Source organism: Mya arenaria, chromosome 10, assembly GCF_026914265.1.
Source record: "Mya arenaria isolate MELC-2E11 chromosome 10, ASM2691426v1".
Lineage (NCBI taxonomy): Eukaryota > Metazoa > Mollusca > Bivalvia > Myida > Myidae > Mya > Mya arenaria.
The window spans coordinates 48,086,797-48,098,608 of record NC_069131.1 but is presented as its reverse complement, the minus strand read 5'-3'; positions in this window follow the sequence as shown (position 1 = coordinate 48,098,608).

Below are 11,812 nucleotides of genomic sequence, written 5' to 3'. Positions count from 1 at the left end.
CAGCCATATTTTACGACCTCAAAAATTCCCATTTTCAAAATGAGCCAATTTCGTAATCAACAGATATATTTTTTTCAGGAACGACATGTTAAAATGTTTTTTCTATAACAGATCTCTTAGAAGGATCAACATAACATTGATAATGAGAAACTACATCATCCAAATTTTCGGGTTATCAACAGAATGCCATGGGTGTCGGAATAGAACGAGATAGCAATGATATAAACAGTCTCAGACGAGTGATAAAAACAGGATATATAGCCAGATTCAGATATGAAATTTCTCTTTTTTCTATCAAAATATCGGGATGACTGGGTGAGTTCCTAAATCGGAACAGTACCTAAATATGGAACACCCATCATAAAAGTGTTTTTCTGATTGAGATCAGTTTATTTACGATTTTAATCAATAAAGACGTTAAGATACATATTCCAAAGAACACGATTCTCCGGTAAGTATTTCAAATTCTGCTAACATTTGAAGTTTTTCATGTTCAAATGGCAATACATGGTACGCGGGGGAAAGACTTCATGCTTGCTACAATCACAGCATACTGGTACAGCCTGTATTTTACTGAAATCATCAAATTTTACTTACAAAAAATGACAAACAAACAAAAAAGCTGGAAATAACAAAAAAATATTAATTTACTTAAACAAATCATGGAGCAATACTTTTAAAAGAATACATAAAACTAAGTAAATTAAAACTGTTCCATAATAAGGTACCCCGAGGACGAAAATGGCAGTCCTTAATTGTGCGGTTAATAAAGAACTTTTCATGCAGATTGGTAGTATCTTGAAAAATGCCATTTATGTCAACCAATTGGTCTTAAATCCTAGTATGCTGATGTAGTTGTGGTGCAAGTCTAACTAAAAATATTTAAAAAATAGTGCCGAAAGTGTTCCGATTTAGGTACTCACCCAGTATGGGTTGTTGCCCTTCTTTAATAGTTTTAAAGAGTTCTTTTTACACAATGTCGGTATCAGATACTATCAATCTACAATTGATCAAAATTTGCGAATATGACTTTTATTCGGTCTGTTGTACCGGAATGTAATGGATTTTTTCCTTTACTCGGTCTGTTGAACCGGAGTGTCCATTTGTACCTGGTATAAATGAAGTCGTGCTCTGTACACGAAGAGTATTAGAAAGACGTTTTTTAATTATTTTTTCAATTTATTTTATTTATAATATGTGTAAAAGATGCTTAAATTTTTAAGCACTAAATTTGCTAATAATATCTTATATTGTACATTTGACAGATGCACTCAATGTTGGATTATGGAGGAGTTTTCACAAATAATCTCTGCCCGATGATCTCGAAACACATCTTAGGCCGTATTCAATAAGCATTTTAGATTGAACTTAGCTTTAAGATTAGAAACCAAGTGTTTTGATTGGCCTGTATATTTAGCTGACCAATAGGCTGAATGGAATCACTGGCCCATAATAATATACAAACGCTAGTGAAATTTTCGAAATCGGACAACACCTTCAAACAATACAACTGTTATTTTACATCGTTTTGCATATGGTGTAAAAATATGAATTTCAACCGCTTCCAGCATCCGATTATCATGTAGCGCTTTTTTCTGTCATCCATGAAGGGCTCTTCATCGTTAGCATCAAAAGTAAATGCTATTATTTACAGTATTTCGTGGGTTCATAAGGTTTCGGGGTTTACTGATCCTTGCTCTTCTAATTTAGTGAGTCTCACTAAAAATGGCCTGTTGCGAGTTTCTGGGAGACCGGTTCAACAAAAATCTGAAATTTCTAAAGATGATTTGCTTAAACTTATTGCTCATTTTGGAGGTACAAAAAACTTGTTGGATTTAAGATTTATTAGTATGTGCCTACTAAATTTTGCAGATGTTTTGAGATTTGGTGAATATTCGCATTTAAAAAGATCTGATTTAAAGATTCTGTATGATTGTGCAGAAATCTTTATTTCTTCTAGTAAAACAGTCAGCACAAAGCTGGAGAAAAGGTTTTTATTTCCAGAACAGGCAAATGTTCATGTCCAGTTTATTTCCTTGAGAAATATCTCACTGAATCTGATATTAATGAACATTCAGGTGATTATATTTTTCATAATATTAGATACTCTCGTAAATTGAACAAACATATTCCATGTTCGGGCAAACCAATATCCTACAATAGAGCTAGGTAAATTTTAGTTACCAATCTAAAAGTTGTTGGTATTGATAGTAAACAATATGGTCTTCATTCCTTTCGTTCGGGCGGAGCTACAGCGGCTGTTGTAAATGGCATGCCCGATAAAATGCTTAAAAAACACGGACGTTTGAAGTCCGACAATGCTAAGGACAGATATGTTATTAATTAAGTCGAAATCAAAATGAGTGTATCGAAGAATTTAAGCATTTAAATATTTTTACGATGTCTCTGAATAGTATCGTTTATCTTTACAGTTAGGATGAAATCTGATTTATCAGCGTGCTAGATGTCTTACACTAGTTTGCTTTTACTGTTGTTACATTAGCTACAGTCGGAGATGTTTTGTTACATATTACGCTTTAAAATATGAAGCTAACGACGAGTAATAATATTAAAATGGAACAGTGGAATATTAAATGAATATATGTTTCAGACGACAACATACTAAATATAATTATTTATCTGTTTAAATCTGTAAATATATTTCTCTGTCATGATATTTGATTATTTGTAGTAGAACTTTTATCAACTTTAACAAATATATTAATTTGTTTTAAAACATGAACAAGAAGGTTCCCATTCATTTTCATTCGATTAAAGTATCCCATCTGTGGTACACCTACATTGTCTTCTTTTTATATTATTATCCTTTAGGTAAATAATAAATTATTTATGTTTAGCATGTAATGTAATGAAATAGAAACAATAAACGTATTTATTATATCTGCGGTATAGGATTATAAGAGTACTTTTTTGTATAGATTTGGTTACTCGTGCGTAAATTAGTAGTTTTCCTCGTGCTTCTACAGTCTTGAATTGGTCATTCGACGCTCAGACGGGATAGTATAAACTTCTTTCAAAATGTCAATTTTTCATTTACTATGGATGTTTAGCCAGGTGTTCTTTGCTGGCGCATTTTTTTCTTGGAACTATTTGCTTTGAATGTGAGTGTATTTCTGATTAAAGTTTCTCCCACCTCAGATAAGTAGATCCAATAATTTAACCATGCTAGATATTCTTATTCACGGGCGAAGATAAAATGCCCGTATGGAACTCCTTTTTATTGGTAACCATATTGTAATTACCTCCCTTGTTGAAGACTGTCGTCAGTAACATCAAGGAAATCTTGTCTTATGGTAATATTTAGAACGCTAATTAATTATTTCTTGCTTCAAATGTCACTATAAAACAGTTTTTACGCACCATTCAAGAAATAATGCTTCATTCTCTTTAGAACTATTTAAAAAGACCGAGTTGACTATTAACATTAACTGGATCACTGCGCACATATCCATGACAACCACGTGCTATCACATATTCATACACAATTATTTTCACTAAGCAAAACGAGTTCCAGCAAAAAATACATTTTGACTTAATTTTGTTTAACTGAGGTTGAAGAAAAAGCATCTACCATAGCCGCTCGTGTAAGATAGGTTCATCCCGATTCGGTAAACCTCGTTTCCGCAAAACACCCTACGCTCGGGTCGGAATGAACCTATCTTACACTCTCGGCCATGGAAGATACTTATAATCTGGAAAAGATATATCATGTGTCGACAACTAAATTATGATGAAATTTAAATTAAATAACATAATTTTCTTGCATAGCATAAGTAGTCAAGGCTTGTTGTCAGCCAGACACCATAAAAACAATTATTTCGGAGTTTTATCTACATAATTATATTTCCTAAAAAATAGACAGAAACAAAGAAACAATTAACACATATAACTAACTCAGAATTAATGCGTCAAGAAGAATAGATGTTGGATAACGAAAGATGGGTAAATAACCCAATTGTGACATGGAGGAACACACGCACATAATCTTGGAGCTTTATATCGAGTCAATAGAGAGTAGGTGCAATGTGGGATTAATGTGGATATTTTTGGGAAAGAGGTGAGAGTTATTCACATGATTTTAATGCACCAAATGGCAAGGTATCCTCATCTGTGATTGCATACACTATGTGTCCTCTCAAAGGATGAGCTCTTGTTGTAGATGGGTTGTCTGGCATATGTCGTTCGTATTTGATAATTGATTTGTTTTCAATCTTAAGTCGACTTTTTGAGGCCAATGCTGATAAAAAACGGAGGTTTTGAAGTAAGTATTTATTATGTGAAAAATAGACGTACTTTCCAAACATAAAGCAAACACTAAAACTCTAATTCCTGGTCGTCAAGGATGGAGAACCGTACTGCATCGACGTATGATACACCATCAAATTTGCAATATGAAAAGGAAGTGAGGCAAATGCTTGACGCTAATTAATGGCTGTTACATATTCCGAAGTAAATTTCAAATCTCTTAAATTATACTTTATATATATCGGTGTCCGGCAATATGGTTGTTTAAGCCCTTGGTATTTTTATGTATCTTAATGACCTAGAAGTGGAGCTGTTTTAATGAAGCAAAAGGGATTGATCTTGGTACTGTTAACCTATTTCATTGATATTTGCAGATGATATAAAAAACAGTGTAGAAATGCAAACTAATCTAAATATAGATAAATAAATAAATAACACAACTGTAGTAGATGGAATGTTTCAATGAATACAGACGATACTAAAATTGTTGATTTTGTATTTACATCTGGAGTCTCCTAAATTCAATGTCAGAAATCTTTGTCAGGACAGGCAAATTAGGCAATTTTTAAATTAATGAAATGTTTTCAGAGCTTCACTACTGAGCATATATTAGATTTATTTGATTGATTAGTTTGATCTATTTAAGTAATTGATGTGAAATTTAGGATGTTCCCGTGCAATTGTTTTTGTTGTTTTTTTAAAAATACTTTGTTTTTTTTAAGTATTGACGTGGGATTTAACTTATACACAAAAAACATAAACATTAATAAGTTTCAAGAGTTTCCACCCCTGACATCGTTGTTACCCATTCCATCGTCGTTTTATTCCTGTCATCGTTGTTGTAACCCGTGCCTTCACCGTTGTTACCCCTGCTATTGCAATTATTACAACTTATATGGCCATTATCAACCCACACCTCGTCATTGATTCCACTTTCGTCGCTATTTTTCTACTTCCGTTGGCATAAAGACCAATCCCTTTACGTCCTTTTTTACCCCCTTTTCATCGGCCTTGTATAATTTTATCGCCGTCATTAGCCCTCCCACCACCATTGTTGCTACTTCGATCACCTGTTTTTACCACTGCAGTCGCCGTAATAAGCCCTACTTCGTTTTCCCACTGCAGTCACTGTTATAAGCCCTACCTCGTTTTACCACTGCAGTCGCCGTTATAAGCCCTACTTCGTTTTACCACTGCAGTCGCCGTTATAAGCCCTACTTCGTTTTACCACTGCAGTCGCCGTTGAAGTTATTCTTTCTGTTCCCATTCGGGATTGATATCTAATCGGCAGGAGCTTATTTACCCTCGCCATCGGGTTATACCCATTCGGCGAGCATATATATATCTAACCAATAAAATGTTCATGTTTTATACAATACCAAAGAACTTGAGCAATAAATGTCTCTTTAATTATAATTTGTATCCCCCAATTATGACAGTTTGTTATATTAACACACACGGTATTTGCGACATGCCGCAAACCGTCATGAATATTTTCACACCTACGTCTCGATCTACAGTTCGACATAAAGAACATAGGAAATGTGTGAAATTCGACCACATAGACTGAAAAACGAGGTTTTTATTCCGGAAGTACTAATATATTATTATCAGTAGGTCATTTATTTTAAGTGAATGTAGTGATACAGCAGTTCTATAATTTATGTTGTATTCCTCTGCGTCACCGCCGTGATAGCTCAGTGGTAGAGCGCTGGGTGCGATAGGTCGGGGGTTCAAACCCCGGCCGCGTCAAATTGGATTATGTTTGATTATGGTATAAGTAGCTCCCTTGCCTAGCGTTTGGCATATATAGGATATTTATTAGAAAATTGTGTACTCAGTAGTGCTTAAACCCAGGAAATTTGTATCCCGTGTTTCGGCGCTTCACATGGTACACGTTAAAGAACCAAGAGGAATATCGCAAAAGCGCTAGGGAATCGCAACCGGAACTCTTTTATCTCAATCTGTTTCTTTAAGACTTCTAACGTCTGGATTATACTGCGAATTGCAGTCACTTCTATCTCGTGACCTTATGACATTTAAACACAATTTAAGTCATGATTGCGTCACGGGGGGGTCAAGCTAAAATGCAGCCAATTCAACGTAGCTCTGTATCCCTTGTTTGGATTTGTTTGACCATTATCCTTCTGCCTTTAAACATGACCTATCTTAAATTCCAAGCTACTGCTGCTTGTCCTTATTTAATGTTGAATTCTTACAATCGTGCACTTATTTACACTGGCATTATATAGTAAAGTAAAACAATAAACCTCAACATATAAATAAATTTCAAATACCGTTTTAATAAAGTAACAAAAGAAGAGCAAATGCAACTTACAAATGTAGAAAGAAGACATAAAATATCTGATAAGTGACAATTGAAAGCCCTTAACAGCCATGCATCAACATTTTTCTTTTCATAGAAGGAGTTTTTGATTTTGTAACACAGCTGGCAATTAAATGAAATTCCTGCTGGAATACTGCCAGTTTTGGATAACATTGGACAGTCAACATGTTTTTTGTACGCATTGAATATGATGGTTTAACATTCTGTATCCGGTTTAATCGATTAAAGTACTGGTCATGATTTAGAGAAAACCTACATGGGGAGATGTACTCCGGGGAATTGTTTAACATTTTATGAAACTTTTTATTAATTGTAGGATGAAGAAACACAAGTTAATGTTTAATTTTGTTAGGCCATAGTAGCCCGCTTTATTTTTGTTGATCGTCAAATATTTTGTTTTTGATATTTTCGTTGATCTACGTACAATTAATGAATAGAACAATTGAAAAAACCTCGATTGTGATGGGTCCACACAAATATGTTATCTATTCCTATCTATGTGAAGTGGTATTTTAATGGAGTGCCTCGATGTATGTTTTGCCTTCCGGCGGTTTATCGCGATATCAGTGAGATATAATTGATATTGATGCAATGCGTCTGCCAATGCAATATCACATCTTGCAAAATATAGACACCATTCAGTTATTTGGAGCTATTTAAGTAGAATGTCTGGAAACTACCTCGAGTAACAGCACATAACGATTGGTGTTGCTTTCTTTGCAATTAAGATTATTGAAGTTTCAGAATTATTCATATACATTGCAAGGACAAATAAGACGTTGCCATTTATCTAATCTCGTGAATATGGAATTTTCACAGTTTAACTTACGACTATTAGCTATTCATGAACATAATACTTTCGGTGATCGCTCAAACAAGCACTCATCACTATATATTGCATTCAAAAGATAAGGCCAGTTTGTGATAAATATTACACACTAATTAACACTGTCAATACTTATGTATTAACATGAAAACAGCAATAAACTATAGGTTACTATGTACATGTATCGGGAGAAAAGGCATCTACCATAGCCGCTCGTGTAAGATAGGTTCATCACAAACCTCGCGCAGCGAAACCTCGTTTTCGCACCCTACGCCCGGGTCGGGATGATCCTATCTTACACTCTTGGCCATGGAAGATACTTATAATCTACATATATTGAACCTTATATTTGATTAGAATTCCTAGGCTAGCCAACATAATTTACCCCGTTTATAAGAAAACATTTCAAAAGTAAATATACGTTATAATACAGGTCAAATAAACAGCAAATTCGATTTTAAGAAAACCAATAAATAAAAGTCACCTACTATAAACAATTCATCACTTGAACGTTTTATACATACGCTCAAAAATACATGACACATTCAAGTATGTATGTTTATTTATTAAAACAAACTTATAATATTTTCACGGCAGTGCGTTAAAGGTTAGTTTAAACTTGTTATTTTACAACGATTATGAAACAAGTAATAACAGCATAATATTCATAACTCTCGTTCGGACGATGTTAAACGAGAGTGTGGTTTTGTGATGTGGCCTACCAAAGTCTCTTGTCATTGTTTGACAAAGTTCATCTCTATGTTAAAACCAAATTGTCTTTGTTTGACGCTGTGGTTGTTCCAATTTTACTGTACGGTTCAGAGGTATGGGGGTATATAACTTTAAGGAAGTTGACAAGGCACACATTAGATTTCTTAAGTATATTTTAGGTGTAAAGCAACAAACCCCTAACGCTGCTGTATATGGTGAGCTTCGCAGATTTCCTTTATCCATTTTATGCAAGGAACGATATGTTAAATTTTGGTAAAAAGTAAAGAAAAATGTAAATTCACCAAAGCATATGGTATATAATAATTTGAATGCTAATATAAATAATTCGTCTTGGGCAAACAGAATAAATTCCATTATTGATCATTTTGGTTTTATGGAGGTAAGACTAAACTTCGATGTAAACAGAAATTATCTTCCTTTACTTTAATGTAGAATTCGTGATCAGTTTATTCAAGAATGGAATGCTCCTATAAATAGTATGCCAAAACTTTCATTGTATTGAAAACTTAAAGAAAACTTTTCTTCTGAAATTTATCTTGTACAAATTAAAAATGATAAACTAAGAAAATATATGACGTGTTTTAGTTTATCAGCACAAAATCTTGAAATTGAACCTGGTAGATAAATTGGTACTGCCAGAGCTGACAGAAAATGTAAATGATGTTCTTCAAATATGATAGAAGACGAGTATCATTTTATGTTATGTTGTACACTATACAATAGATTGAGACAAACTTACTTAGGCAACACCTCCTGGCCTTCTATAAATATGTTTAAATCTGTATTACTAAACAAATCAACTAGTCAGTTACTTAATACTGTAAGATTTATCAAATTTGCAATGGAATTAAGATAAATCTACCCTGGAACCTTAACTGTTTCTAAAATTTACTGATATAATTAGGTATAAATCAATTGGCTTATTATTATGTTGTTTTTTTGTTTGTTTTTTGCTTTATGTTTTTGTGTCTTTTTTGTATTATGATCTGTACTGTACTACTGAATCTTTGTGTGTTTCTATTTTTGAACAGGGTTGTTTTTTACCCTGTTCAGTGTAGCCACAAACTCGACACTCACAACAGAAAAATCCTATTAATAGTAACAAATGTCGCCAGCCGATTTACCACCAAACATTTAGTTGAGAAAGTGCAGACTATTTTAATTGCAAGCTATGTTTCAAATAACCGAGGTAGATTTGACAAAGCAAGAAGCAATCATAACGCAATATCTATTTAAATAATTTAATCTGTTGAACTTAAATAAAGATAACATTAAAGTAGTATCCCTGTACCAAAGATGAATGAACATCGAAATGTAAACAAAGAATTACTATCCACTCTAAGCGCATCATTCAATCACGTGACACAATGATGAAGCCAAGTGAATTTACAGTCGAAGAGAGATAATCCTGTAATGAGATAATGCAGTAAGTTAATCAGATTTCTCTGCCTTGACTTTGTAAAGAAGAAGCGGGAAATCCAAGCTTGATTGATTGTCGTGCACATTTGAAGTCTACAGAGATGTTTGTTTTACTTTGGTTTAGAAAACTTGATTGTTTTACTTGGAATCTGATGTTCTGATGGTTAGTATTGATTTGCATTTGTAGTCTTTTGTGTTTTTCTTGGGTTAGCAATGGATTGGAATGATCATTATTTCATTCAGCTGCATTTATTTAGTTTTGTCATGTATTTTTACGACATCAGCAGATTTTGTATTTAAACCGAGAATGGCAGTTCCGTGATATTCTTTTAGCCTCTTTCCATATACTAATATATGTGGGTTTGGTTACTGATGATAACATGCATGGATAACAGAAGTCACCATGGGAGTACGAGGGAGTAGGAGGGTTTGATTCCATAAGTCAGTAAGTTGCATGTCAATGATTTGTTTTTATGATGAACTGTGTTGTTGTTGTTGTAACCGCTTGTATTATATGTGTGTTTTATATGCTTTAGCCATTTAATTTAATCTGCCACTGCACACGATTAAATCATACCTGGTATAAGACATAAGACTGTTTACGATGTTAACTTATAAACATGTTATTATTCATTATCTTATGGTTGTTTATATTTATATTTTCATGACGCTCCGATATTATATCTACTTTCGATAATGTTGAATATAGAGATATTGAAGAACACTGTGTTTGTTGTTTGAATTTTAACTGCTACATATGGTAACCTGGACATAAGACCCACCCTCGCTTAGGAATTACAAATGTATTCTCATCTTAAAACCTGAAATTACCTAGAAAGCAACAATGGTCTCATTGATCTCAATTATCACACAGTTTCCCTGCTTAAAACATCACGTGATAGCCCACGTGGGAATAACAAACGTGCTAAAGTGCTGACGAGTAACCTGATGATATAGAAATAGAAGAGAGTCGCTGACCATATAGACAATGAAGGAAAAAAAGTTTTGAAATTAAAGATTTTATGCTAACTTTATATGATGTATATATATCTACAATTGTTTAAATCAATTATTTAATTTTTCATCATTTTAATTAAGAAACCATTTCTCTTATTCTGTTTTAAAGTTGTTTTGTTAATAACAAGGCAAACATAGGCAAACTCTTTCTAATGAGTAAAGTTTGATTAGTATATATATACTCATATGTAACACCATATGATGGAGTTCTGCTCGGATTGGTTACGTTCTCCATCATCATTGTTTGCCTTCTTACACAGCGACATTAATTTTATTGTCAATAAAATATTAATTTTTCATTTACCATTATGCTTCAATAAACCTGGGGTTGTTTTACACGCGGACTCTTAGATTCACTGTGCGACATATCAGCACCTTATTAATACACACATGATCGTAAATCATAATGGTGAAAACCCGTATAAAACCCTGTTCATATAGCGCTATCAGCGCTTTGATTATATATTATCACCATGACTATGTGTTTAATGGCCATAGGCATTTGTATGCCGATCTTTGCCAATAAACTTTGAACTTGAATTTTATTTTATATCATTAATAGAAGGAATAAATTTGGGACCGGAAAAAAGTCGACATAACCGGAAAGTCGACTTATCCGATGACGACATAGCGAGGTTCGACTATATAACACAGATTGTGTTTGTTCTTTTTTATTCCGGAAGTACTAATATATTATTATCAGTAGGTCATTTATTTTAAGTGAATGTAGTGATACTGCTCCCTTGCCTAGCGTTTGGCATAAATAGGATATTTATTGGAAAATTGTGTACTCAGTAGTGCTTAAACCTAGGAAATTTGTATCCCGTGTTTCGGCGCTTCACATGGTACACGTTAAAGAACCAAGAGGAATATCGCAAAAGCGCTAGGGTATCGCAACCGGAACTCTTTTATCTCAATCTGTTTCTTCAAGTCTTCTAACGTCTGGATTATACTGCGAATTGCAGTCACTTCTATCTCGTGACCTTATGACATTTAAACACAATTTAAGTCATGATGGCGTCACGGCGGGGGTCAAGCTAAAATGCAGCCAATACAACGTAGCTCTGTATCCCTTGTTTGGGAATTGTTTGACCATTATCCTTCTGCCTTTAAACATGACCTATCTTAAATTTCAAGCTACTGCTGCTTGTCCTCTTAGTTTTTAATGTTGAATCATTACAGTCGTGCACTTATTTACACTGGCA